This window comes from Salmo salar, chromosome ssa13 (genome assembly GCF_905237065.1).
Source record: "Salmo salar chromosome ssa13, Ssal_v3.1, whole genome shotgun sequence".
Classification (NCBI taxonomy): domain Eukaryota; kingdom Metazoa; phylum Chordata; class Actinopteri; order Salmoniformes; family Salmonidae; genus Salmo; species Salmo salar.
In genome coordinates this window covers 85712392-85721316 of record NC_059454.1, presented here as the reverse complement: position 1 = coordinate 85721316, position 8925 = coordinate 85712392, and positions in this window count along the sequence as shown.

Here is an 8925-nt window from a genome sequence, read left to right as displayed (position 1 = left end):
GTATAAAGGTCCTGGATTGCAGGAAGCTGGGCCCCAGTGATGTACTGGGTCGTACGCCAAATCTTTTCAGTCTCCTGAGGGGGAATAGGCTTTGTCGTGCCCTCTTCATGACTGTCTTGATGTGTTTGGACCATGATAGTTTGTTGGTGATGTGGACACCAAGGAACTTGAAGCTCTCAACCTGCTCCACTACAGCCCCGTCGATGAGAATGGGGGTGTGCTCAGTCCTCCTTTTCCTGTAGTCCACAATCATCTCCTTTGTCTTGATCACATTGAGGGAGAGGTTTTTATCCTGGCACCACACGGCCAGGTCTCTGGCTTGTTGGCATTAAAGGTATAGTTCACCAAAATAACAAAATGACATATTGGTTTCCTAACCAGCAGTCTATTGACAAGGTATGACAGCAATCCATGCATTGGACCGATATTAGCATTTTTCTGTCATCGGACCGATATTAGCATTTTTCCCGCATCATGTTCAAATCATCTATAAGTGACTTTGTTGAGCTTCATAATACATTTTAGATAGTTTTGAATGATTTTGACATAATACTTGAAAAATGTAGATATCGGTCCCATGACTTGAATGGGATTTGTGCCACAAATGCTAGAACGTTAGTATGTGGAAACAGTGCCAGGGAAACTAAACCAAAGCATGGATTGATGTCATACCTTGCTTTATTTTTCTAGATCAAATAACATTGAAAACAACCACTTTCTGTGCAGTATTTATTTACCATCCTTACAAACCACTTAATGTAAATGTTCATTACTGTATTGTACATAGGCTGGTCATCTAGGTTTGTACCTGTAGACTTTCCATCACCATGAAGAAAAACAATGCACAATACAGTAATTGATTACATTGAGACATCAAGTGGTTTGTGATGATGTGATGATGTAGCTCAGTTGGTAGAGCATGGCACTTGCAACACATGGCACTTGCAACACTCACTACTGTAAATTGCTCTGGATAAGAACATCTGCTAAATTGTAAAAGGAATTAATAAACCATTTCAGTTTTCACATAGAAATACTTATTTGCAAAGTATTTCAAGAAACTGGAAAACAAGCAAGTATTTTTAGATTCCACAAGTATTATCAGATTATCTGTTTTGTACAGATAATGATCAGACTCAAGTTACAAATGCTGGTAAACACTCAAATACAAATACATTTAGTTTAAATCCAAATGAAACACTCACACATAAGCACATCTGATTCCCCTGGCCCTGACATTATTTCACAGTGTGTATTCAACCAATTTTATACATGATGATTGTCTATGATTCAACCAGCAGATGGTGTCTGGTGAGAAAAGTACATTTTTCTATCAGGCATGCTGATTGGTCAATCCAAGCCATTCAATAACTTTGGGATTTTTAATGATCATCTATCTATCTAATTATATAAATTCATGAAATTATTGAATTAAGCAATTATAAGAAAAATAAAACATTTATGGGAAAGCAATTATATTAGTAGATAGTTCAACTCAGATTATTTGAATTATTTCAAGTGTAATGACATGACATTATGGGTACTCCTTTAAAGGTAATTCAGTGAAAAGCACATATCATTCAATTAAGTGAACTTGGTCTGATACCATCTACTACATATGTGGTGAATGGAAAATTATGTAAATAGCTATTTAATTATGAACCTCAATGACATAGCCTACACATAAAAAAGATCCCACCCTCCCACCAGTAAGTATTCACACTTGCTTAATCTTGGCTCATAGGATCTGACTAATTGCATAATGCTATGGCAGGGCCAGGAAAAATCCTTGAGGGCCACACACAGAACTGGTGATTTTACTTCCTCCATCTGATCAGGGACTGAATGAATCAGCCCTGAGAATAAATTGTGAGTCAAGTTTAGGCCAATGACATACACTGATCAACTAACTACCAGGGAGGAAAGAAAAACAGCAGTACTACTGTACATCTCTTGAGGGACATAATTGAATAGCCCTATGCAATAGCGTGAACTAATGCATGATAGTGAATGTTTCGAGTTTACTCTGTGCACAGTTACACATTTACAAACATTATACTATAAAAGAAGAATAGACACTGAAACAAATATTTTTTTACTTGAATTCTGTATCCGTAGGCTATCATGTTTTGAAAAAACACATAACATGCAAAATCACATTAGTTTTATTTACCATTACAGTATCCACTGGCGAGTGTATAGAGTATAGAGATATTGTTATCCACGTCGGCACCAACGATGTTAGGATGAAACAGTCAGAGGTCACCAAGCGCAACATAGCTTCAGCGTGTAAATCAGCTAGAAAGATGTGTCGGCATCAATTAATTGTCTCTGGCCCCCTCCCAGTTAGGGGGAGTGATGAACTCTACAGCAGTCTCACAACTCAATCGCTGGTTGAAAACTGTTTTCTGCCCCTCCCGAGACCGTGTCTGTGCCTTGACCAAGGTTGGGCAAAATTAAAGATGGCTGTGTTCGCCTTAGCAATCTCACTACTATAAAGACCTCCTCCATCACTGCCATTATTGAAAGAGATTGTGATACCTCACATCTCAAAATAGGACTACTTAATGTTAGATCCCTCACTTCAAAGGCAGTTATAGTCAATGAACTAATCACTGATCATAATCTTGATGTGATTGGCCTGACTGAAACATGGCTTAAGCCTGATGAATTTACTGTGTTAAATGAGGCCTCACCCCCTGGTTACACTAGTGACCATATCCCCCGCGCATCCCGCAAAGGCGGAGGTGTTGCTAACATTTACGATAGCAAATTTAAATTTAACAACAAAAAAACAACAACACCGTTTTCGTCTTTTGAGCTTCTAGTCATGAAATCTATGCAGCCTACTCAATCACTTTTTATAGCTACTGTTTACAGGCCTCCTGGGCCATATGCAGCGTTCCTCACTGAGTTCCCTGAATTCCTATCGGACCTTGTAGTCATCGCAGATAATATTCAAATTTTTGGTGACTTTAATATTCACATGGAAAAGTCCGCAGACCCCCTCCAAAAGGCTTTCGGAGCCATCATCGACTCAGTGGGTTTCGTCCAACATGTCTCTGGACCTACTCACTGCCACAGTCATATTCTGGACCTAGTTTTGTCCCATCGAATAAATGTTGTGGATCTTAATGTTTTTCCTCATAATCCTGGACTATCGGACCACCATTTTATTACGTTCGCAATCGCAACAAATAATCTGCTCAGACCCCAACCAAGAAGCATTAAAAGTCATGCTATAAATTCTCAGACAACCCAAAGATTCCTTGATGCCCTTCCAGACTCCCTCTGCCTACCCAAGGACGTCAGAGGACAAAAATCAGTTAACCACCTAACCGAAGAACTCAATTTAACCTTGCGCAATACACTAGATGCAGTTGCACCCCTAAAAACTAAAAACATTTGTCATAAGAAACTAGCTCCCTGGTATACAGAAAATACACGAGCTCTGAAGCAAGCTTCCAGAAAATTGGAACGGAAATGGCGCCACACCAAACTGGAAGTCTTCTGACTAGCTTGGAAAGACAGTATCGTGCAGTATCGAAGAGCCCTCACTGCTGCTCGATCAGCCTATTTTTCCAACTTAATTGAGGAAAATAAGAACAATCCGAAATTTCTTTTTGATAGTGTCGCAAAGTTAACTAAAAAGCAGCATTCCCCAAGAGAGGATGGCCCTCACTTCAGCAGTAATGAATTCATGAACTTCTTTGAGGAAAAGATCATGATCATCAGAAAGCAAATTATGGACTCCTCTTTAAATCTGCGTATTCCTCCAAAGCTCCGTTGTCCTGAGTCTGCACAACCCTGCCAGGACCTAGGATCAAGGGAGACACTAAAGTGTTTTAGTAATATATCTCTTGACACAATGATGAAAATAATCATGGCCTCTAAACCTTCAAGCTGCATACTGGACCCTATTCCAACTAAACTACTGAAAGAGCTGCTTCCTGTGCTTGGCCCTCCTATGTTGAACATAATAAACGGCTCTCTATCCACCGGATGTGTACCAAACTCACTGAAAGTGGCAGTAATAAAGCCTCTCTTGAAAAAGCCAAATCTTGACCCAGAAATTATAAAAAACTATCGGCCTATATCGAATCTTCCATTCTGTCACGTCCTGACCAGCAGATGGAGCTGTTGTTGTAGTTTTGGGGTCAGGACGTGGCAGTCTTGTGTTCTGTGTTGGTCTTGTGGCTCCTAATCAGGAACAGCTGGGGATCGTTGTTCCTGATTGGGAGTCATATATGTAGGAGTATGTTTGTCACTTGGGTTTGTGGGTAGTTGTTTTTACACTGCGTGTATAGCCTGTAAAACTGCTACTGTTGTCACCGTCATTGTTTTTTTCAAGTGGATGCTTTACTCTTGTTTTGGTAATAAATAACCATGAGTATTCACATACCTGCTGCGCCTTGGTCCATTCATGAAGACAACCGTTACAGAACTACCCACCACCAAAGGACCAAGCAGCAGAAGAGGAGGAAGCCACAGGAGAAGGAAATGGAGGAATGGACCTGGCAGGACGAGAGAAAATTCTGGGCGGACAAGTTAAGGGAGCTAAGGGAACCCGAGAGGCAGCCCCAAGATTTTTTTGGGGGGGGCACACGGGTAGTTTGGCCAGGCCAGGGAAGAGCCGTAAGCCAGCTATCCGTGACTACAGGGAGGTGCGTGACGAGGTGGAGGGCGCCATGTTACGCTGAGGTGCGCACCATCTCGCCTATACGGACGCACAGCCCAGTGCGCCCAGTACCAGCGCCCGCAGGTGCCAGGGCAAGAGGAGCATCGAGCCGGAACGGGTGATGCCAACCCTGCGCTCAAGACCGCCAGTGCGCCCTTTCGGTCCGGTGTTTCCCGCCAGACGCACTAGCATGGAGGTGCGTGTCTCCAGGCTGGCACGTCCTATACCAGCCCCACGCATCAGGAGTCTAGTGTGTCAACCCAGCCTCGCCAGTCAACAGTCACCAGAGCTGCCCGCCAGTCAACAGTCGTCAGAGCTGCCCGCCAGTCAACAGTCGTCAGAGCTGCCCGCCAGTCAACAGTCGTCAGAGCTGCCCGCCAGTCAACAGTCGTCAGAGCTGCCCGCCAGTCAACAGTCGTCAGAGCTGCCCGCCAGTCAACAGTCGTCAGAGCTGCCCGCCAGTCAACAGTCGTCAGAGCTGCCCGCCAGTCAACAGTCGCCAGAGAGGTCAGACTGCCCTGAACTGCCGGAGTGGCCAGACTGCCCTGAACTGCCAGAGTGGCCAGACTGCCCTGAACTGCCGGAGTGGCCAGACTGCCCTGAACTGCCGGAGTGGCCGGACTGCCCTGAACTGGCGGAGTGGCCGGACTGCCCTGAACTGGCAGAGTGGCCGGACTGCCCTGAACTGGCAGAGTGGCCGGACTGCCCTGAACTGGCAGAGTGGCCGGACTGCCCTGAACTGGCAGAGTGGCCGGACTGCCCTGTTCTGCCGGAGTGGCCGGACTGCCCTGTTCTGCCGGAGTGGCCGGACTGCCCTGTTCTGCCGGAGTGGCCGGACTGCCCTGTTCTGCCGGAGTGGCCGGACTGCCCTGTTCTGCCAGAGTGGCCGGACTGCCCTGTTCTGCCAGAGTGGCCGGACTGCCCTGTTCTGCCAGAGTGGCCGGACTGCCCTGTTCTGCCAGAGTGGCCGGACTGCCCTGTTCTGCCAGAGTGGCCGGACTGCCCTGTTCTGCCAGAGTGGCCGGACTGCCCTGTTCTGCCAGAGTGGCCGGACTGCCCTGTTCTGCCAGAGTGGCCGGACTGCCCTGTTCTGCCAGAGTGGCCGGACTGCCCTGTTCTGCCAGAGTGGCCGGACTGCCCTGTTCTGCCAGAGTGGCCGGACTGCCCTGTTCTGCCAGAGTGGCCGGACTGCCCTGTTCTGCCAGAGTGGCCGGACTGCCCTGTTCTGCCAGAGTGGCCGGACTGCCCTGTTCTGCCAGAGTGGCCGGACTGCCCTGTTCTGCCAGAGTGGCCGGACTGCCCTGTTCTGCCAGAGGTGCCCGCCTGCCCTGATCTGCCAGGGTGCCCGGCCTGTCAGGATCAGCCCGAGTGGTCCTCCTGCCCTCCGGTCCAGCCCGAGTGGTCCTCCTGCCCTCCGGCCCAGCCCGAGTGGCCCGCATGCCCTCCGGCCCAGCCCGAGTGGCCCGCATGCCTTCCGGCCCAGCCCGAGTGGCCCGCATGCCTTCCGGCCCAGCCCGAGTGGCCCGCATGCCTTCCGGCCCAGCCCGAGTGGCCCGCATGCCTTCCGGCCCAGCCCGAGTGGCCCGCATGCCTTCCGGCCCAGCCCGAGTGGCCCGCATGCCTTCCGGCCCAGCCCGAGTGGCCCGCATGCCTTCCGGCCCAGCCCGAGTGGCCCGCATGCCTTCCGGCCCAGCCCGAGGGGCCCGCATGCCTTCCGGCCCAGCCCGAGGGGCCCGCATGCCTTCCGGCCCAGCCCGAGGGGCCCGCATGCCTTCCGGCCCAGCCCGAGGGGCCCGCATGCCTTCCGGCCCAGCCCGAGGGGCCCGCATGCCTTCCGGCCCAGCCCGAGGGGCCCGCATGCCTTCCGGCCCAGCCCGAGGGGCCCGCATGCCTTCCGGCCCAGCCCGAGGGGCCCGCATGCTCTCCGGCCCAGCCCGAGGGGCCCGCCTGCTCTCCGGCCCAGCCCGAGGGGCCCGCCTGCTCTCCGGCCCAGCCCGAGGGGTCCTCCTGCTCCCGGCCCAGCCCGAGGGGTCCTCCTGCTCCCCGGCCCAGCCCGAGGGGTCCTCCTGCTCCCCGGCCCAGCCCGAGGGGCCCTCCTGCTCCCCGGCCCAGCCCGAGGGGCCCTCCTGCTCCCCGGCCCAGCCCGAGGGGCCCTCCTGCTCCCGGCCCAGCCCGAGGGGCCCTCCTGCTCCCCGGCCCAGCCCGAGGGGCCCTCCTGCTCCCCGGCCCAGCCCGAGGGGCCCTCCTGTCCCCCGGCCCAGCCCGAGGGGCCCTCCTGTTCCCCGGCCCAGCCCGAGGGGCCCTCCTGTCCTCCGGCCCGGCTCGAGGGGTCCGTCTGCCTGGTGCAGCTATCGGCTCCACCAAAGTGGGCGACGCCGAGGGTGGAGCAGGGTCCACGTCCTGCACCGGAGCCACCTCCAGGATAGGTGGGTTGGGGAGGGAGGGTGTAGCACAGTGCCGTCGGTGACGGCAGCCACCCTCCCTTCCCTCCCTTATTGTTTAGGGGTTATTGTTTATGGGTTTTGTTGGGGATTTTTGTTTGTTGGTGTTTTTTTCATTGTTAGGTGCATTCCGGGGTCTGCACCTTGAGGGGGGGGTACTGTCACGTCCTGACCAGCAGATGGAGCTGTTGTTGTAGTTTTGGGGTCAGGACGTGGCAGTCTTGTGTTCTGTGTTGGTCTTGTGGCTCCTAATCAGGAACAGCTGGGGATCGTTGTTCCTGATTGGGAGTCATATATGTAGGAGTATGTTTGTCACTTGGGTTTGTGGGTAGTTGTTTTTACACTGCGTGTATAGCCTGTAAAACTGCTACTGTTGTCACCGTCATTGTTTTTTTCAAGTGGATGCTTTACTCTTGTTTTGGTAATAAATAACCATGAGTATTCACATACCTGCTGCGCCTTGGTCCATTCATGAAGACAACCGTTACACATTCCTCTCAATAATTTTAGAAAAAGCTGTTGCGCATCAACTCACTGCCTTCCTGAAGACGAACAATGTATACGAAACGCTTCAGTCTGGTTTTAGACCCCATCATAGCACTGAGACTACACTTGTGAAGGTGGTAAATTACCTTTTAATGACGTCAGACCGAGGCTCTGCATCTGTCCTTGTGCTCCTAGATCTTAGTGCTGCTTTTGATACCATTGATCACCACATTCTTTTGGAGAGATTGGAAACCCAAATTGGTCTACATGGAGAAGTTCTGGCCTGGTTTAGGTCTTATCTGTCGGAAAGATATCAGTTTGTCTCTGTAAATGGTTTGTCCTCTGACAAATCAACTGTAAATTCCGGTGTTCCTCAAGGTTCCGTTTTAGGACCACTATTGTTTTCACTATATATTTTACCTCTTGGGGATGTCATTCGAAAACATAATGTTAAATTTCACTGCTATGCGGATGACACACAGCTGTACATTTCAATGAAACATGGTGAAGCCCCAAAATTGCCCTCGCTAGAAGCCTGTGTCTCAGACATAAGGAAGTGGATGGCTGCAAACTTTCTACTTTTAAACTCGGATAAAACAGAGATGCTTGTTCTAGGTCCCAAGAAACAAAGAGATCTTCTGTTGAATCTGACAATTAATCTGGATGGTTGTACAGTCGTCTCAAATTAAACTGTGAAGGACCTTGGCGTTACTCTGGACCCTGATCTCTCTTTTGAAGAACATATCAAGACTGTTTCAAGGACAGCTTTTTTCCATCTACGTAACATTGCAAAAATCAGAAACTTTCTGTCCAAAAATGACGCAGAAAAATTAATCCATGCCTTTGTTACTTCTAGGTTGGACTACTGCAATGCTCTACTTTCCGGCTACCCGGATAAAGCACTAAATAAACTTCAGTTAGTGCTAAATACGGTTGCTAGAATCCTGACTTGAACCAAAAAATGTGATCATATTACTCCAGTGCTAGCCTCCCTACACTGGCTTCCTGTTAAGGCAAGGGCTGATTTCAAGGTTTTACTGCTAACCTACAAAGCATTACATGGGCTTGCTCCTACCTATCTTTCCGATTTGGTCCTGCCGTACATACCTACATGTACGCTACGGTCACAAGACGCGGGCCTCCTAATTGTTCCTAGAATTTCTAAGCGAACAGCTGGAGGCAGGGCTTTCTCCTATAGAGCTCCATTTTTATGGAATAGTCTGCCTACCCATGTGAGAGATGCAGACTCAGTCTCAACCTTTAAGTCTTTACTGAAGACTCATCTCTTCAGTAGGTCCTATGATTAAGTGTAGTCTGGCC